The following is a 22,086-nucleotide window of genomic DNA, read 5'->3' on the forward strand; positions in this document are numbered from 1 at the left end:
GACGTCACTGTGATGTGTTTGGAGCATGGCATTGTTTGGCGCTGGACTGCCTACTCTACAGCTGCATGGTTAGCTACTGTAGCCTAAACTTAACCACCCATCCAGCCGCCGCTCTAAGATTACTGAGGGTGGAGTGATACACCATAAATGTTTTACCTATAAAATATGTATGAGAATACAATATGTGAGCAAACGATGATGTGAAGAACAAGCTTGGTATGCTAGAAAACAGTCAGATGTATTCCACCGTGGATACACGTCCGTTTGTGGAGATGACAAAGCAGTTATGTGATCTTGTGTGACGTCGTCGCTCCCGCGTCACGTGCTGACTGCGAGGGTGCTGCCAGTTACTGGTTGGAACAACTTGTCTTCAGCAGCTGGACCTCTCACAGTTCCTCTTTCTGACAAAAAACAGCAGTAAATGCATTAAATAGTAATACCTGATAAGTATACAAATAGAAAAAATATATTTAGATTTGACTAAATCTGACCAATATATATATATATGAATGAAGGGTTGAGGGATGAACTACCACTTTCTGTGTTCTCCCACGTACCCTGTGAAGCAGGCTTTTTTGTGGTCGTCACTGATGTCCTCGCGGTCTGGCTAGGGTCACTCGAGGCTGAAACACAGAACATGCTCTTAAGAAAACTATATGAAGCACATAGACATTATTAATATTGGGACAGCACGACAAGTTTTTGGCTTCCAACAAATGGGTTGCCTTTTAAAATATTCACTGATGAATTAAATTTGATTTATGTTTTTTTATTGTTGAGGTATAAATACAAGGTAGATTAGTGTTTGAGAAATCACTTAAGTGACTATCATCAATATACAACAAATAGATTGTTGTTCATGTACGCTGTGTGGCTAGACACGTTTGGTGGATTGAGCCTGATGGTGGTAGTGTCAGTTCAATGTTATAACATACTCATCGGTTACATTTATCAACTTGTTAATACTAGTCTCTGTTTATATGAAGGTTTGTGGGGTGAGCTTTCTGGCTGATATTTGTTTCATGATGATGTGACCACATCTTGTCCAAGTTGGACAGTGACAGTATCTACCACCTGCTGGGTTCTCCCACCTACCGTGTAGATCAGACTGTCATTGGAATCTGTGCAACCCTCTCTCTCCTGCTGGGATCCTGACTCTGGTCACTCGAGGCTGAAACACAGAATGATGTTCAGAAAACTATATATAGCACATAAACACTATAAATAGCGGGACAGCAGGACATGTTCTTGCCTTCCAAGAAATGTGTCTACCTCTGTCATCTAATTTCCTTGGCGATTCTTAAAAACTAATAACTTACCCACTGATTACGTCCAAACACGAATGCCACATCTCACTGCCAGTCATGAAATGCCCTGACCGGCTGTGAAGGTGAAGGTGTGAGCTATGACGTCACTGTGATGTGTTTGGAGCATGGCATTGTTTGGCACTGGACTGCCTACTCTACAGCTGCATGGTTAGCTACTGTAGCCTAAACCTAACCACCCATCCAGCCGCCGCTCTAAGATTACTGAGGGTGGAGTGATACACCATAAATGTTTACCTATAAAATACATATAGGAAGACCATAGAGGGCACAAACCCTAAACAGAATACACTATATGAGCAAATGATGATGTGAAGAACAAGCTTGGTATGCTAGCAAACAGTCAGATGTATTCCACCGTGGATACACGTCCGTTTGTGGAGATGACAAAGCAGTTATGTGATCTTGTGTGACGTCGTCGCTCCCGCGTCACGTGCTGACTGCGAGGGTGCTGCCAGTTACTGGTTGGAACAACTTGTCTTCAGCAGCTGGACCTCTCACAGTTCCTCTTTCTGACAAAAAAACAGCAGTAAATGCATTCAATAGTAATACCTGATAAGTATACAAATAGAAAAAATAAATTTAGATTTGACTAAATCTGACCAATATATATATATATGAATGAAGGGTTGAGGGATGAACTACCACTTTCTGTGTTCTCCCACGTACCCTGTGAAGCAGGCTTTTTTGTGGTCGTCACTTGTGTCCTCGCGTTCTGGCTCGGGTCACTCAAGGCTGAAACACAGAACATGCTCTTAAGAAAACTATATATAGCCCATAGACATTATTAATATTGGGACAGCACGACAAGTTATTGGCTTCCAACAAATGGGTTGCCTTTTAAAATATTCACTGATGAATTAAATTAAAAATATGTTATTTTATTGTTGAGGTATAAATACAAGGTAGATTAGTGTTTGAGAAATCACTTAAGTGACTATCATTAATATACAACAAATAGATTGTTGTTCATGTACGCTGTGTGGCTAGACACGTTTGGTGGATTGAGCCTGATGGTGGTAGTGTCAGTTCAATGTTATAACAAACTAATAGGTTACATTTATCAACTTGTTAATACTAGTCTCTGTTTATATGAAGGTTTGTGGGGTGAGCTTTCTGGCTGATATTTGTTTCATGATGATGTGACCACATCTTGTCCAAGTTGGACAGTGACAGTATCTACCACCTGCTGGGTTCTCCCACCTACCGTGTAGATCAGACTCTGTCATTGGAATCTGTGCAACCCTCTCTCTCCTGCTGGGATCCCGACTCTGGTCACTCGAGGCTGAAACACAGAATGATGTTCAGAAAACTATATATAGCACATAAACACTATAAATAGCGGGACAGCAGGACATGTTCTTGCCTTCCAAGAAATGTGTCTACCTCTGTCATCTAATTTCCTTGGAGATTCTTAAAAACTAATAAGTTACCCACTGATTACGTCCAAACACGAGTGCCACATCTCACTACCAGTCATGAAATGCCCTGACCGGCTGTGAAGGTGACGGTGTGAGCTATGACGTCACTGTGATGTGTTTGGAGCATGGCATTGTTTGGCGCTGGACTGCCTACTCTACAACTGCATGGTTAGCTACTGTAGCCTAAACCTAACCACCCACCCAGCCGCCGCTCTAAGATTACTGAGGGTGGACTGATTCACCATAAATGTTTTACCTATAAAATACATACAGGAAGACCATAGAGGGCACAAACCCTAAACAGAATACACTATATGAGCAAATGATGATGTGAAGAACAAGCTTGGTATGCTAGCAAACAGTCAGATGTATTCAAAAGTGGATACACGTCCGTTTGTGGAGATGACAAAGCAGTTATGTGATCTTGTGTGACGTCGTCGCTCCCGCGTCACGTGCTGACTGCAAGGGTGCTGCCAGTTACTGGTTGGAACAACTTGTCTTCAGCAGCTGGACCTCTCACAGTTCCTCTTTCTGACAAAAAACAGCAGTAAATGCATTAAATAGTAATACCTGATAAGTATACAAATAGAAAAAATATATTTAGATTTGACTAAATCTGACCAATATATATATGAATGAAGGGTTGAGGGATGAACTACCACTCTGTTCTCCCACGTACCCTGTGAAGCAGGCTTTTTTGTGGTCGTCACTTGTGGCCTCGCGGTCTGGCTAGGGTCACTCGAGGCTGAAACACAGAACATGCTCTTCAGAAAACTATATGAAGCACACAGACATTATTAATATTGAGACAACAAGACAAGTTATTGGCTTCCAACAAATGGGTTGCCTTTTAAAATATTCACTGATGAATTGAATTAAAAATATGTTTTTTTTATTGTTGAGGTATAAATACAAGGTAGATTAGTGTTTGAGAAATCACTTAAGTGACTATCATTAATATACAACAAATAGATTGTTGTTCATGTACGCTGTGTGGCTAGACACGTTTGGTGGATTTAGCCTGATGGTGGTAGTGTCAGTTCAATGTTATAACATACTAATAGGTTACATTTATCAACTTGTTAATACTAGTCTCTGTTTATATGAAGGTTTGTTGGGTGAGCTTTCTGGCTGATATTTGTTTCATGATGATGTGACCACATCTTGTCCAAGTTGGACAGTGACAGTATCTACCACCTGCTGGGTTCTCCCACCTACCGTGTAGATCAGACTGTCATTGGAATCTGTGCAACCCTCTCTCTCCTGCTGGGATCCTGACTCGGGTCACTCGAGGCTGAAACACAGAATGATGTTCAGAAAACTATATATAGCACATAAACACTATAAATAGCGGGACAGCAGGACATGTTCTTGCCTTCCAAGAAATGTGTCTACCTCTGTCATCTAATTTCCTTGGCGATTCTTAAAAACTAATAACTTACCCACTGATTACGTCCAAACACGAATGCCACATCTCACTGCCAGTCATGAAATGCCCTGACCGGCTGTGAAGGTGAAGGTGTGAGCTATGACGTCACTGTGATGTGTTTGGAGCATGGCATTGTTTGGCACTGGACTGCCTACTCTACAGCTGCATGGTTAGCTACTGTAGCCTAAACCTAACCACCCATCCAGCCGCCGCTCTAAGATTACTGAGGGTGGAGTGATACACCATAAATGTTTACCTATAAAATACATATAGGAAGACGATAAAGGGCACAAACCCTAAACAGAATACAATATATGAGCAAATGATGATGTGAAGAACAAGCTTGGTATGCTAGCAAACAGTAAGATGTATTCCACCGTGGATACACGTCCGTTTGTGGAGATGACAAAGCAGTTATGTGATCTTGTGTGACGTCGTCGCTCCCGCGTCACGTGCTGACTGCGAGGGTGCTGCCAGTTACTGGTTGGAACAACTTGTCTTCAGCAGCTGGACCTCTCACAGTTCCTCTTTCTGACAAAAAAACAGCAGTAAATGCATTCAATAGTAATACCTGATAAGTATACAAATAGAAAAAATATATTTAGATTTGACTTAATCTGACCAATATATATATGAATGAAGGGTTGAGGGGTGAACTACCACTTTCTGTGTTCTCCCACGTACCCCGTGAAGCAGGCTTTTTTGTGGTCGTCACTGATGTCCTCGCGGTCTGACTCGGGTCACTCGAGGCTGAAACACAGAACATGCTCTTAAGAAAACTATATATAGCACATAGACATTATTAATATTGGGACAGCACGACAAGTTATTGGCTTCCAACAAATGGGTTGCCTTTTAAAATATTCACTGATGAATTAAATTTGATTTATGTTTTTTTATTGTCGAGGTATAAATACAAGGTAGATTAGTGTTTGAGAAATCACTTAAGTGACTATCATAAATATACAACAAATAGATTGTTGTCCATGTACGCTGTGTGGCTAGACACGTTTGGTGGATTGAGCCTGATGGTGGTAGTGTCAGTTCAATGTTATAACATACTAATAGGTTACATTTATCAACTTGTTAATACTTGTCTCTGTTTATATGAAGGTTTGTGGGGTGAGCTTTCTGGCTGATATTTGTTTCATGATGATGTGACCGGATCTTGTCCAAGTTGGACAGTGACAGTATCTACCACCTGCTGGGTTCTCCCACCTACCGTGTAGATCAGACTGTCATTGGAATCTGTGCAACCCTCTCTCCTGCTGGGATCCTGACTCTGGTCACTCGAGGCTGAAACACAGAATGATGTTCAGAGAACTATATATAGCACATAAACACTATAAATAGCGGGACAGCAGGACATGTTCTTGTCTTCCAAGAAATGTGTCTACCTCTGTCATCTAATTTCCTTGGCGATTCTTAAAAACTAATAACTTACCCACTGATTACGTCCAAACACAAGTGCCACATCTCACTGCCAGTCATGAAATGCCCTGACCGGCTGTGAAGGTGACGGTGTGAGCTATGACGTCACTGTGATGTGTTTGGAGCATGGCATTGTTTGGCACTGGACTGCCTACTCTACAGCTGCATGGTTAGCTACTGTAGCCTAAACCTAACCACCCATCCAGCCGCCGCTCTAAGATTACTGAGGGTGGAGTGATTCACCATAAATGTTTTACCTATAAAATACATACAGGAAGACCATAGAGGGCACAAACCCTAAACAGAATACACTATATGAGCAAATGATGATGTGAAGGACAAGCTTGGTATGCCAGCAAACAGTAAGATGTATTCAGACGTGGATACACGTCCGATCGTGGAGATGACAAAGCAGTTATGTGATCTTGTGTGACGTCGTCGCTCCCGCGTCACGTGCTGACTGCGAGGGTGCTGCCAGTTACTGGTTGGAACAACTTGTCTTCAGCAGCTGGACCTCTCACAGTTCCTCTTTCTGACAAAAAACAGCAGTAAATGCATTAAATAGTAATACCTGATAAGTATACAAATAGAAAAAATAAATTTAGATTTGACTAAATCTGACCAATATATATATATATGAATGAAGGGTTGAGGGATGAACTACCACTTTCTGTGTTCTCCCACGTACCCTGTGAAGCAGGCTTTTTTGTGGTCGTCACTTGTGTCCTCGCGTTCTGGCTCGGGTCACTCAAGGCTGAAACACAGAACATGCTCTTAAGAAAACTATATATAGCCCATAGACATTATTAATATTGGGACAGCACGACAAGTTATTGGCTTCCAACAAATGGGTTGCCTTTTAAAATATTCACTGATGAATTAAATTAAAAATATGTTATTTTATTGTTGAGGTATAAATACAAGGTAGATTAGTGTTTGAGAAATCACTTAAGTGACTATCATTAATATACAACAAATAGATTGTTGTTCATGTACGCTGTGTGGCTAGACACGTTTGGTGGATTGAGCCTGATGGTGGTAGTGTCAGTTCAATGTTATAACAAACTAATAGGTTACATTTATCAACTTGTTAATACTAGTCTCTGTTTATATGAAGGTTTGTGGGGTGAGCTTTCTGGCTGATATTTGTTTCATGATGATGTGACCACATCTTGTCCAAGTTGGACAGTGACAGTATCTACCACCTGCTGGGTTCTCCCACCTACCGTGTAGATCAGACTCTGTCATTGGAATCTGTGCAACCCTCTCTCTCCTGCTGGGATCCCGACTCTGGTCACTCGAGGCTGAAACACAGAATGATGTTCAGAAAACTATATATAGCACATAAACACTATAAATAGCGGGACAGCAGGACATGTTCTTGCCTTCCAAGAAATGTGTCTACCTCTGTCATCTAATTTCCTTGGAGATTCTTAAAAACTAATAAGTTACCCACTGATTACGTCCAAACACGAGTGCCACATCTCACTACCAGTCATGAAATGCCCTGACCGGCTGTGAAGGTGACGGTGTGAGCTATGACGTCACTGTGATGTGTTTGGAGCATGGCATTGTTTGGCGCTGGACTGCCTACTCTACAACTGCATGGTTAGCTACTGTAGCCTAAACCTAACCACCCATCCAGCCGCCGCTCTAAGATTACTGAGGGTGGACTGATTCACCATAAATGTTTTACCTATAAAATACATACAGGAAGACCATAGAGGGCACAAACCCTAAACAGAATACACTATATGAGCAAATGATGATGTGAAGAACAAGCTTGGTATGCTAGCAAACAGTCAGATGTATTCAAAAGTGGATACACGTCCGTTTGTGGAGATGACAAAGCAGTTATGTGATCTTGTGTGACGTCGTCGCTCCCGCGTCACGTGCTGACTGCAAGGGTGCTGCCAGTTACTGGTTGGAACAACTTGTCTTCAGCAGCTGGACCTCTCACAGTTCCTCTTTCTGACAAAAAACAGCAGTAAATGCATTAAATAGTAATACCTGATAAGTATACAAATAGAAAAAATATATTTAGATTTGACTAAATCTGACCAATATATATATGAATGAAGGGTTGAGGGATGAACTACCACTCTGTTCTCCCACGTACCCTGTGAAGCAGGCTTTTTTGTGGTCGTCACTTGTGGCCTCGCGGTCTGGCTAGGGTCACTCGAGGCTGAAACACAGAACATGCTCTTCAGAAAACTATATGAAGCACACAGACATTATTAATATTGAGACAACACGACAAGTTATTGGCTTCCAACAAATGGGTTGCCTTTTAAAATATTCACTGATGAATTGAATTAAAAATATGTTTTTTTTATTGTTGAGGTATAAATACAAGGTAGATTAGTGTTTGAGAAATCACTTAAGTGACTATCATTAATATACAACAAATAGATTGTTGTTCATGTACGCTGTGTGGCTAGACACGTTTGGTGGATTTAGCCTGATGGTGGTAGTGTCAGTTCAATGTTATAACATACTAATAGGTTACATTTATCAACTTGTTAATACTAGTCTCTGTTTATATGAAGGTTTGTTGGGTGAGCTTTCTGGCTGATATTTGTTTCATGATGATGTGACCACATCTTGTCCAAGTTGGACAGTGACAGTATCTACCACCTGCTGGGTTCTCCCACCTACCGTGTAGATCAGACTGTCATTGGAATCTGTGCAACCCTCTCTCTCCTGCTGGGATCCTGACTCGGGTCACTCGAGGCTGAAACACAGAATGATGTTCAGAAAACTATATATAGCACATAAACACTATAAATAGCGGGACAGCAGGACATGTTCTTGCCTTCCAAGAAATGTGTCTACCTCTGTCATCTAATTTCCTTGGCGATTCTTAAAAACTAATAACTTACCCACTGATTACGTCCAAACACGAGTGCCACATCTCACTGCCAGTCATGAAATGCCCTGACCGGCTGTGAAGGTGACGGTGCGAGCTATGACGTCACTGTGATGTGTTTGGAGCATGGCATTGTTTGGCGCTGGACTGCCTACTCTACAACTGCATATATAGCTACTGTAGCCTAAACCTAACCACCCATCCAGCCGCCGCTCTAAGATTACTGAGGGTGGACTGATTCACCATAAATGGTTTACCTATAAAATACATATAGGAAGACGATAAAGGGCACAAACCCTAAACAGAATACACTATATGAGCAAATGATGATGTGAAGAACAAGCTTGGTATGCTAGCAAACAGTAAGATGTATTCCACCGTGGATACACGTCCGTTTGTGGAGATGACAAAGCAGTTATGTGATCTTGTGTGACGTCGTCGCTCCCGCGTCACGTGCTGACTGCGAGGGTGCTGCCAGTTACTGGTTGGAACAACTTGTCTTCAGCAGCTGGACCTCTCACATTTCCTCTTTCTGACAAAAAACAGCAGTTTATAATGACAATTCAACACGAAAGTTGCCACAATGATTTAATACATGAAACACGTTCAATATAACACATATCTAACAAGTTTGGCGTAAGGGGATTCTCACTGTAAACATGTGACTAGAAAGCTATTGGTACATGTACATGACTGAGCATCAGTCATGCCCAGCTAGGGATCGATTCGCCTTTCACAACTGACAACCTTCCCAAGCATTGGGTATAAACACAGGAGAATCGACTACATGAACCTGACTTATGTGTACCTGACTGAGCATCGGTCAGGCCCAAGCTGTTGAGATCAATTGTCGAGAGTGATACATAGAATACTAAGGTTTCGACAATTAACTACACATCTATCATTCTACACTACAGATAGAAACGCATTAGATGCTAAATACCATGGACATGATGGAGGTCAAGCCTGACCTGTGTTTTGACAACATATGCATCCAATGCATCCCATCCTAATGACTGCAGGGGTAAATATACCCAAATCGAAGTAAAGAATTGACTGAGAATCCCCCAAAGGCATTAAATATACATCTAGGACAAGCAGTTACCCCTATTTTGTGCCATCGCACGCTGAGCCTGTGCTATGGATGATTTGGGCACCCTAATATATCGAACATAACAGTCTGATGACCACCGGCCTAGAGTCTTGATCAGGTGGTCTGGAATATTAGCTGTGGAAGCTGAGGTAGCCGCACCAATACGAAATGAGTGACCGTTGTATTTCTCTTGGTCATATCCTGTCATAGACAATGTGTGTTTTAATTTTTGAATAAAGAAAGACCTGGTAAGGGGTATATTCTGCTCATTAACAAATAAAGGATCATGTTGAGCAGCTCCCATGGCCCTCCTATGATGAATAAATTCCTGTAGACAATGTACCGGACAATAAGATGTTGGAACTGCATGGATGGACAATGTTATACCCCTGCGAAACGGATCTGTCTTAGACGATTTAAGTGTCAAATCAAACGATGTACAATCTGGTCTAAACACGACAGAGCTGAGAGACAAATGAAATTTTGCATCAAAATGGTCACATGTAAATTCTCCACAACGTAGAAATCCAAAAAAGGCGACTGAACACACAGTCTTCATCAATAAGTCTGTGAACGGTGAAAATAGTCCTTTCTCTAGGGTGATCCAAATCTGCTGTAAAATGTCAACAGTAATTGGTAGTCGCACACTTGGGTTAACACCTTGTTCTTTCTTAATAGCTTTCATGATTGTTTCTACTCGTAGCAGATTCCTAGAACACCATGGATTTGGCACATTATGCCTCAGATAAGTGAATCTCACTCCACACAGATAACTCTTGATGGTCGTATAACGTAAATGTAGTCGATGATGGCAGTGGGCTACAAACAATAACAATGAATCTTCCGACAATGGAGGTAACACACGGGGCTGCCACACGAACCCGCACATAGCCATGAAGGTTAAAAAGGCTTGAACCCCTGTTCTGTATACCGCCCTCGTGGCTTTTGACACAGCTTGCGACCACAAATCATCTAAGTCTGGACTGGCGGTAAGGTGAGCTGACACAGATGTAGACATGTTTCTGGTGCAGGTTCGGCAGTGGGAGCTAGTTGACGGAACTTGGTCATCTGGAAGCGAGATAAAGCATCACCAATATGGTTAACTCTTCCAGGTATATGTCGGGCACTGAATACAAAATTATATTTGGCAACTGTCAATACGAATTTCCTTATCAGACACATGATGAATGGAGATTTAGAACGACATTTGCAAAGTATGTCAACAGTAGCCATATTGTCACAATGAAATCTGATACTCTTGTTAGTCCATAGCTTCCCCCAGATTGCAGCCGCCATAACGATAGGGTAAAGTTCAAGTAAGGCAATGGACATGTCCTCTGTGGTAGCTTGCAGTAAGTCAACCGGCCATGGAGCAGCAAACCATTTACCCTGGAAGTAAGCTCCGAAACCAACTGATGCAGCAGCATCTGTGTACAGGTCAAATTGGGGTGCTGCGATTAGGTCTTCCAAGAAAAACGACCGGCAATTCCAATCGCGTAAGAATGCTCTCCACATATCAAAATCTAGACGACATTGTTTGTTCAAAGTGACCCGATGTCGTAGGTGTTTCACAGAGTGGGCCAGTTGTAGGAGGTAACTGATGAATGCCCTACCCGCTGGAATGATCCGCATAGCAAAATTTAGATGGCCAATAATGCTGAGCAGTAGCTGCTTTGTGACTTTCTTGGCACCTTGAATAGTTGCCATGATGGATACGATTCTTGCAACTTTCTCAGTAGGTAGACGCGCTTCCATTCTATCAGTGTCCAAAATAATCCCCAAATATTCCAAACATGTGACCGGTCCGACCGTTTTATGGGGGGACAGGGGGATATTCAGTTCCGAGAATAGGCATTCTAGTTTGTTCATGGTGCTGATGCCTTGTACCAAATCCTTATCCACAGTCAAAAAATCATCCAAAAGATGCAATATATTGACAATGTCATACACATGATTGGCAATCCAACACACTGCTGCAGACAGGCCATCAAACAGTTTTGGACTGGACCGGCATCCGAAGACCAAGCGAGTGTAATAATAAAGCTGATGATCCCATGATATGCCATGTAAGTTATATAAAGAAGGGTGAATTGGAAGCATTTTGAATGCATCTGTTATGTCCACCTTACATAGGTAAGCATGTTGTCCCATGACTTTGATAAGTTGGATAGCGTCGTCCACTTTCACATAGTTGAGGGAGAATTGTTCTTTATCAATTAATGAGTTCAAACTTGGGTTTTCCACATCATCATGTTAATCGCTTCTTTTTGGAATATTTCCCTTCCACAATGCCTATTGGATTAACCCTGTGGTGAGGGAAAGGAGATTGTGTAAATGGACCTATCAAATAGCCTTTGTATAGTTCATCTTGAATAATGGTGGCTACTGCTTCAGGATTGTTTCGAGCTGATAACAGATTCTTGCAGACAGTAGTGTGAGTAGGTGGACATGTAATGCCTGTGTCAAAACCAAATTTAAAACCATGCAGCAACGACTGAACGAAGGCACGGTCTGGGTGATCAGACAACCGTTGAGACAGTTTATCCACGTCAACAGGAGATGGGGTTGCCTGTAGTCACTGTCGGTGCTTTTTGGCCGAGGATGAATTCTGGACAGGTGTCGACTTGCCTGCTGGGAATTGAGTCTCTCCTGTGTTATGCCAACATTCGAAAGCAGGGTGTGGCTTTTGACATACAGAACACAAATGTCTGAATCTACAATTCCCGTGAACACATTTCTCAGCATTAAAGTTGTTGCACAATGGGATACCTTTGTGTAGGAGCACTTCCCTTCCCCGGCGATCCATGCCTCTGTGTTCTGTGTTGAGTTCTCTGTCCCTAGTTGTGGGAGTATGGTTAAAAGTCTCTCCTGGTTGGTGATGTATGGACTTGGCATCAACCATAGAACAGAACTGCGTCGAATGACCAATGTCATCACACAACTGGCAAGCAGTGATTCTGCGTCCTGTAAACACGGCTCTATAGATGGCATCATCAATCTCTCCCCATGGTAGTTTACAGTTATGTTGCTCAAGATAAGCTGCCGCTTTAGCCGAGAAACGTTTGTGATATTGATAAAAGAGTTGGTTCTGATACTGATTGTGCATATCAACTATCAGGCGCTGATACTCGTCAAGTTCGGCTCGTCTCTGTGGCCAGCGTAAACACATGATGGCTTTGTACTTTCCAAAGGCTGTGATGAACATGTCAAATGTCAAGGGCAACTGCAATCTGGAGTCATGAGGACTTTTGAGTTGCATATTCACATTGTCTACCTGAATGGTTCTAGCATTGGACGTTATTTCATCAGGAATGAGTAGTAAAGCAAGGTTCACATCCTTACCTTCCTGAATGCTCTTCCGGAGAGATGGAGAAACAAGAGCTACGTCTGGTAAGTGCTGAGCTTGAGGCTCACTGGTGAACACATATGGAGTAGTTGATCCTGTGTTGTTCGACTCCCGTATGGCAGTAAATAAACTGAACGGCTGTGACATCGCATGGATAGGGGTCGGATTGTCATGTGGTTGACCCGGTCCAGCAAAAGTGGTCTGCAAATGAGAAGTGTGTGGCACCGTAGCAGGCTGATTCCTGGCATCCATTTGAGTGCTCAGCGTGGCCACAGTCCGCTGTAACTGGTTCACGGTGTCCACAAGCTGGGCGATTGTTGTGTCAGTGTGTGCCTCGTTAACAATCGAATGAGGGGGCACCGTACCCTCATGAACTGTCGCTGTGCTGGCTCTGGCTGACGACCCGTCCGACGATGCTGACCTTTGTCTGTCAATCCTTCGGTGACGGTCTCTTGGAGGTTTTCTGTGTAAAAGGTTTGATATTGCGTACGTGTCAACCCCCCGGGAGGCTTAATATCCAATATTTCCTCGATGTATGCACAGATACGTCCCGTAGTCCAATTCCGTGGAAAAATCTCATACGGGCGACTGTCTACTGCACTGAGAGGGATCGTTGTACTATATCGTCGCCGAGGCACCCCGACATCGGGCGCGGCCATGTTTGTTGAAAGCGAACCGTCTGGAACATCGCCAAGACTTGCTGTTTCACTGCGCACAGTATCCTGCCTGGATATCCTGCTTTTGACGTTCGCTTCTTGCGAATTTTAGGAGCCATACTGCTGTCCGCCTGAGAGAACCGGCACACTTGATTTTAACTATTCGCTCGTACGTACGGAATCAAAAATTGCTTGTCATTGTTGTGACACCTGCACAAGATGGCTGACCTGAATCGTAATTGCGCATGCTCGTACTTGGCATGCTGGGAAATTGCTGTATCCTGTTACTATAAATAGCATCACGCATGAGACATGTATGTATTACGGACGTTTGTTTATTGTAGATTCTTATAATAATACTAATACATAACCGGGTGGTTAGTATTACACTTATCTGGTAATAAACTGCAGAAGATGTCTTCTGGCTTTTAATGTTGTTATGTTACCTAATAATGAAACCATAGAATATAATTAATGACGTGCCAATGCCAAAAGCTGATGTAATTAATACGTAACAATTATTGTATATTACATTAAACTTTGGAAAATATGAGACAATAACGACATAGCAGTTTTAAGTTGTCATTATAAACTCACTCAATATACATTGAGCACCAATAAATGCATTAAATAGTAATACCTGATAAGTATACAAATAGAAAAAATATATTTAGATTTGACTAAATCTGACCAATATATATATATATGAATGAAGGGTTGAGGGATGAACTACCACTTTGTTCTCCCACGTACCCTGTGAAGCAGGCTTTTTTTGTGGTTGTCACTTGTGGCCTCTGGGTCCGACTCGGGTCACTCGAGGCTGAAACACAGAATGATGTTCAGAAAACTATATATAGCACATAAACACTATAAATAGCACATAAACACTATATATAGCACATAAACACTATAAATAGCACATAAACACTATATATAGCACATAAACACTATAAATAGCACATAAACACCATATATAGCACATAAACACTATATATAGCACATAAACACTATAAATAGCACATAAACACTATAAATAGCACATAAACACTATAAATAGCGGGACAGCAGGACAATTTCTTGCCTTCCAAGAAATGTGTCTACCTCTGTCATCTAATTTCCTTGGCGATTCTTAAAAACTAATAACTTACCCACTGATTACGTCCAAACACGATGACAAAGCATTCATGTGATCTTGTGTGACGTCGTCGCTCCCGCGTCACGTGCTGACTGCGAGGGTGCTGCCAGTTACTGGTTGGAACAACTTGTCTTCAGCAGCTGGACCTCTCACAGTTCCTCTTTCTGACAAAAAACAGCAGTAAATGCATTAAATAGTAATACTGGATAAGTATACAAATAGAAAAGAATATTTAGATTTGACTAAATCTGACCAATATATATATATTTATGAATGAAGGGTTGGGGGTGAACTACCACTGTGTTCTCCCACGTACCCTGTGAAGCAGGCTTTTTTGTGGTCGTCACTAGTGTCCTCGCGGTCTGGCTCGGGTCACTCGAGGCTGAAACACAGAACATGCTCTTCAGAAAACTATATGAAGCACATAGACATTATTAATATTGGGACAGCACGACAAGTTATTGGCTTCCAACAAATGGGTTGCCTTTTAAAATATTCACTGATGAATTAAATTTGAAATATGTTATTTTATTGTTGAGGTATAAATACAGGTAGATTAGTGTTTGAGAAATCACTTAAGTGACTATCATAAATATACAACAAATAGATTGTTGTTCATGTACGCTGTGTGGCTAGACACGTTTGGTGGATTGAGCCTGATGGTGGTAGTGTCAGTTCAATGTTGTAACATACTCATCGGTTACATTTATCAACTTGTTAATACTAGTCTCTGTTTATATGAAGTTTGTGGGGTGAGCTTTCTGGCTGATATTTGTTTCATGATGTAGCCACATCTCGTCCAAGTTGGACAGTGACAGTATCTACCACCTGCTGGGTTCTCCCACCTACCGTGTAGATCAGACTGTCATTGGAATCTGTGCAACCCTCTCTCTCCTGCTGGGATCCTGACTCTGGTCACTCGAGGCTGAAACACAGAATGATGTTCAGAAAACTATATATAGCACATAAACACTATAAATAGCGGGACAGCAGGCCAATTTCTTGCCTTCCAAGAAATGTGTCTACCTCTGTCATCTAATTTCCTTGGCGATTCTTAAAAACTAATAAGTTACCCACTGATTACGTCCAAACACGAATGCCACATCTCACTGCCAGTCATGAAATGCTCTGACCGGCTGTGAAGGTGACGGTGTGAGCTATGACGTCACTGTGATGTGTTTGGAGCATGGCATTGTTTGGCACTGGACTGCCTACTCTACAGCTGCATGGTTAGCTACTGTAGCCTAAACCTAACCACCCACCCAGCCGCCGCTCTAAGATTACTGAGGGTGGAGTGATACACCATAAATGTTTTACCTATAAAATACATACAGGAAGACGATAAAGGGCACAAACCCTAAACAGAATACAATATATGAGCAAATGATGATGTGAAGAACAAGCTTGGTATGCTAGCAAACAGTAAGATGTATTCCACCGTGGATACACGTCCGTTCTTGGAGATGACAAAGCAGTTATGTGATCTTGTGTGACGTCGTCGCTCCCGCGTCACGTGCTGACTGCGAGGGTGCTGCCAGTTACTGGTTGGAACAACTTGTCTTCAGCAGCTGGATCTCTCACAGTTCCTCTTTCTGACAAAAAACAGCAGTAAATGCATTCAATAGTAATACCTGATAAGTATACAAATAGAAAAAATATATTTAGATTTGACTAAATCTGACCAATATATATATATATATGAATGAAGGGTTGAGGGATGAACTACCACTTTCTGTGTTCTCCCACGTACCCTGTGAAGCAGGCTTTTTTGTGGTCGTCACTTGTGTCCTCGCAGTCTGGCTCGGGTCACTCGAGGCTGAAACACAGAACATGCTCTTAAGAAAACTATATGAAGCACATAGACATTATTAATATTGAGACAACACGACAAGTTATTGGCTTCCAACAAATGGGTTGCCTTTTAAAATATTCACTGATGAATTAAATTTGATTTATGTTTTTTTATTGTTGAGGTATAAATACAGGTAGATTAGTGTTTGAGAAATCACTTAAGTGACTATCATTAATATACAACAAATAGATTGTTGTTCATGTACGCTGTGTGGCTAGACACGTTTGGAGGATTGAGCCTGATGGTGGTAGTGTCAGTTCAATGTTGTAACATACTCATAGGTTACATTTATCAACTTGTTAATACTAGTCTCTGTTTATATGAAGGTTTGTGGGGTGAGCTTTCTGGCTGATATTTGTTTCATGATGTAGCCACGTAGTAAACGTATCCAATAGTAATACCTGATAAGTATACAAATAGAAAAAATATATTTAGATTTGACTAAATCTGACCAATATATATATGAATGAAGGGTTGAGGGATGAACTACCACTCTGTTCTCCCATGTACCCTGTGAAGCAGGCTTTTTTTGTGGTCGTCACTTGTGGCCTCTGGGTCCGACTCGGGTCACTCGAGGCTGAAACACAGAACATGCTCTTAAGAAAACTATATGAAGCACATAGACATTATTAATATTGGGACAGCAAGAAAAGTTATTGGCTTCCAACAAATGGGTTGCCTTTTAAAATATTCACTGATGAATTAAATTTGATTTATGTTATTTTATTGTTGAGGTATAAATACAAGGTAGATTAGTGTTTGAGAAATCACTTAAGTGACTATCATTAATATACAACAAATAGATTGTTGTTCATGTACGCTGTGTGGCTAGACACGTTTGGTGGATTGAGCCTGATGGTGGTAGTGTCAGTTCAATGTTGTAACATCCTAATAGGTTACATTTATCAACTTGTTAATACTAGTCTCTGTTTATATGAAGGTTTGTGGGGTGAGCTTTCTGGCTGATATTTGTTTCATGATGATGTGACCACATCTTGTCCAAGTTGGACAGTGACAGTATCTACCACCTGCTGGGTTCTCCCACCTACCATGTAGATCAGACTCTGTCATTGTAATCTGTGCAACCCTCTCTCCTGCTGGGATCCCGACTCTGGTCACTCGAGGCTGAAACACAGAATGATGTTCAGAAAACTATATATAGCACATAAACACTATAAATACAGGGACAGCAGGCCAATTTCTTGTCTTCCAAGAAATGTGTCTACCTCTGTCATCTAATTTCCTTGGCGATTCTTAAAAACTAATAACTTACCCACTGATTACGTCCAAACACGAATGCCACATCTCACTGCCAGTCATGAAATGCCCTGACCGGCTGTGAAGGTGACGGTGTGAGCTATGACGTCACTGTGATGTGTTTGGAGCAGCGCATTGTTTGGCACTGGACTGCCTACTCTACAGCTGCATGGTTAGCTACTGTAGCCTAAACCTAACCACCCATCCAGCCGCCGCTCTAAGATTACTGAGGATGGACTGATTCACCATAAATGTTTTACCTATAAAATACATACAGGAAGACCATAGAGGGCACAAACCCTAAACAGAATACACTATATGAGCAAATGATGATGTGAAGAACAAGCTTGGTATGCTAGCAAACAGTAAGATGTATTCCACCGTGGATACACGTCCGTTTGTGGAGATGACAAAGCAGTTATGTGATCTTGTGTGACGTCGTCGCTCCCGCGTCACGTGCTGACTGCGAGGGTGCTGCCAGTTACTGGTTGGAACAACTTGTCTTCAGCAGCTGGATCTCTCACAGTTCCTCTTTCTGACAAAAAACAGCAGTAAACGTATTCAATAGTAATACTGGATAAGTATACAAATAGAAAAAAATAAATTTAGATAAGACTAAATCTGACCTATATATATATTTATGAATGAAGGGTTGAGGGATGAACTACCACTGTGTTCTCCCACATACCCTGTGAAGCAGGCTTTTTTGTTGTCACTTGTGGCCTCTGGGTCCGACTACCGTGTAGATCAGACTCTGTCACTGTTATCTGTGCAACCCTCTCTCTCCTGCTGGGATCCTGACTCGGGTCACTCGAGGCTTCATCAGAATCAGGACCGAAGTAACCACAATCTGAACATTATGAACGCAAATTATAGACCATAACATATTGACCTTGCAAGTATGTAACATTGTATAGACACATCTCCAACAACCCTCGGTACCTGACACACTAGTTCCGACAGCAGTCGCCCCATGGGCAGGCTGTCGTTGATGTCCATGTCTCTCTGGATGGGAATAGACCTGTAGTTGGGTTTAGCCACATTCCCCGCAATACTCAGTGTGACAGTCTCAGGGGTATGCTTGGGGATGATATCGCATAATCAACCGTTTATCGCTGAATGGAGTTCTAATAATCTGTTTGAAAACATCCGCGGCAAGTCCCAGAAATACGATTGTTCAACTAGTTAACTTTTCACACTATACATCCTTTGATCTTAGAAGCGCATGCATGCAATAAAAGAGAACCACAAGCGAAGTTTATATTCTTAATTAGTGGGCAATCCAATTTGAGGCGACACTGTCACACACGTGTAGTTGCTGTCACAACACGGCGGTCATTCCTTTTGATTCGGATCCTCCAAGGTGGCCCCGGGACCGACAAGGAGCGACGCCAGGTGGCGTAGGGCCTGGACTCTATCCTGGGCCTCTTCCCGGGTCAGCCTCCCACTCCCCGTGAAGTACAGGGGCAAGTGTGCCATTTGTACGTGTTGCTTGAGCTTCCGGGACCTCACTCCGCATCCTGGCACCGGACACGCTGAACACCGGTCCCTGGTCACCCCACGGGAACGCGGGGTAACCGCAGAGACGCTCGGCCGACGTTGGGATGGGGAAGTCGCAGAGTTCCTGGGTGGTACTGGTACTTGGAATTCTGGTTCCCGCCGTGGGTGACTGTGCGAGTGTCGAGGGACAGAGGACCGCCGCCTGACAGAGGACCGCCGCCTTGAGGGCGACCATCCCCCGGTCACTTGGCTCTCCCCGCCCTCCGCTCCTGCAGGACACCAGACCTGCAGCGCCTTCTTTCTTGCCCCGCCTCTACTCCCCTCATCCCATGACTCGTTGGAGGAGCTCGCCCGACCTCTCTTCCGGGCGTTCCTCCCCACCTTGTCCATGTCGGTCATGGTCATAACAAACCAGTCATCCACTTTCATAATGTGGGAAGCTGTTTCTCTTGTCTTTTTTTAACCTCATAATGACTGTTATATGTTGCCATCAACAACGAAGCGTCATTTTGTGAATCGGTGTATATAGAATTATGAACCTGTGAGAAAATGTACCAACAAATGAAAACACAAGTCAAATATTTAGTTTCAAATGATTGTATTTTTGGTTATTTGTTTTGTGTACAAATAACTAAATAAGAACATATATACGTTATCATGTATACATAAATATATATGCTTAGAATTTTACGCTTCACATCACATCATCCCTGGTAAATCCATAAAATTTGGTGTCGCTGTACTCTCCGGCCAGAATTGCCCACGCAGCTACGTCTGTCCCATCGTCGTAATAACCATCGAGGTCATCACATGCCATGACACCTTCCACATCCGTAGAAACCAGGGCTTGGGAGACAAACTCCTCAAACAAAATGTCATCTTCAGAATCGTCCATTGCCCCGTTTGAAATTCCACATTTCAAAAACGACTTTTGCACCACGTCCGTGGGGACCCCATCCCAAGACTCCACCACCCACTTTGCAACTTCTGCGACTGGAGCTCTTCTCACAGCCTTCGACTTGGTGAAGGTGTGGTCGCCGTGTAGCATCCACTCTGACCACTTCTCCCGGACGCTGGCCTTGAATGTTTTTTTAAGGCATACGTCATGGGGCTGGAGAGGGGATGTACAGCCGCCTGGGATGACTGCCTGGTGCGTCTTGCTTTCTGTCAATTTCTTCTTTACAGTCTGGCACAGGTGAGCTCGAAACTGTCCATGCCACCCGGCCTCGACACCAACACGTCTGTCACCCATCGGTTTACTAGGGTTTCGTCCATCCATCCTTTGGGCTGTACAGCTACAACAACTCCAGACGGACACTTGTCTTTGGGTATTGTCTTCCTTTTGAACACAACCATAGGTTTTAGTTTAGTCCCATCAGCCATACAGGTTAAAACAACAGTAAAATGCCAACTGTTCTGGAGCCTGGCATATCGAAGTTCAACGGTGTTTCGTCCATATTGCCGATTTGACAAAGTTCATAAGCCATAGCCTTCCGTTCCTTGATGACAAAGGCATGAAACAAGTCCACTTTTGTGTCCTGAATTCAGACCTCTGGTGGGTTCCAGCTCCGCCAGGAGCGCCACCAGTACTCGCCAATGGGCGAGACAGGCCAAGGAATTCGCAGGCTTCAGCGTAAACTGCCGCAGCACTGGCCACCTCCGGTGACAGCACAGTGCCCGCAAATCCTCCAAAGCAAAGCATATCTAGGGGGAAAAAAAAGAAGTAAAAAATTAGAACTCATATATATTCATGATATGATAATAACATTGATAGGCGAGGTAACACTTTGGTACGAGATTAATTTTCTTCTTTGTCGATCATGTGACGTAACGAGACAAATATCGAGTTTTTCTCTCCTTTTTTTACATTTAAGACTACATTTAGGATTACATCTACTAAAATATGGGCTGTAACAAAACGGATAATGTATATGAATGTTATTTTTATCTTCGCTTTAACGATGTTTACGACAGAAATTGACTTGTAAACAAATAAGGCAGACTTGGTGAAATTGACATGTGTTTGACTCGATAGAGAAATCAATAATTATAAATTACCTCGTAGTACATCATCTGTAAATCCTCGTATCGCAGCTATTTGAAAGTCGTTAACCACGACTTACGAAAGGATCTACCAGACTTGGGGGCCTTAGCAGATGCGCCTGTCTTGCGTTTCTTGTCGGAGGTGATGTATCGCACCATTGTGAATTGTGATATTGCTGACTGCATGGTTCAAGGTATGTATTGCCAAGTCTTGACAAGGTTTCACTCAATTGACACAAAATGAACTCATCTTAATTAATCCTTGAGCTACGGCTCCAATCAGTGTCACTAACCTGTGTTGTTTGATGATGACCGATAGCGTCCAATCACCCTTGCAAGTAGTGTACACACTAGTTAACAACAAAAACACGTGTCAGTCTGGCTGCAGCTCTGTATTTTGTATCCTTTGTTATGATATACGGTCTCAGGTTGTAATGTCCGGCTAATACTTTTTTCGAAAATGTCTGTTTGCAAATTATAAAATGTCTGGTTGGCCCTATTTCAGTCACAGTCGGACAAGTCCGGCTCACAGACCGGTGTCCTCATCCCTTGTGATAACTGTTCGCTCGACAGCACCTACAGATCACGCTCAACAGTTAAGGAGAACTTACTTTCCCTCAAACCTCCTTTTCCTTCTATATTGCCATGGAAGAACAGGAACCAGGATGAGGGGAGGCCAGACGGGCTCTATCCCTGCTGCATTGTGTTAGTAGAATTGTGAACTTTCCA

The sequence above is a fragment of the Haliotis rufescens genome, unplaced genomic scaffold, assembly GCF_023055435.1.
Source record: "Haliotis rufescens isolate VD_foot unplaced genomic scaffold, xgHalRufe1.0.p SCAF_56, whole genome shotgun sequence".
In the NCBI taxonomy this organism is placed as follows: Eukaryota; Metazoa; Mollusca; class Gastropoda; order Lepetellida; family Haliotidae; genus Haliotis; species Haliotis rufescens.